This window comes from Ricinus communis, chromosome 2 (genome assembly GCF_019578655.1).
Source record: "Ricinus communis isolate WT05 ecotype wild-type chromosome 2, ASM1957865v1, whole genome shotgun sequence".
Lineage (NCBI taxonomy): Eukaryota > Viridiplantae > Streptophyta > Magnoliopsida > Malpighiales > Euphorbiaceae > Ricinus > Ricinus communis.
In genome coordinates this window covers 25,812,439-25,812,649 of record NC_063257.1, presented here as the reverse complement: position 1 = coordinate 25,812,649, position 211 = coordinate 25,812,439, and positions in this window count along the sequence as shown.

The following is a 211-nucleotide window of genomic DNA, read 5'->3' as shown; positions in this document are numbered from 1 at the left end:
TAGGAGTTTGGAAGAGGCAATACCACATTTGACAAAGCCGGGGTGATGGAGACGCTGGGACTTCCGCAGCTGGTTAGTATGGGGATGGTGATCAGAAAGGTGGTCCGCTAGGACCGCAGTATAGATCAAGAATGCTCTCTCGGCAAAGACTCAGAGGAGCGACTCGTCCCACGAGCCCCCGGTACACAAGATGTTCCAATTTCTTCTTCCG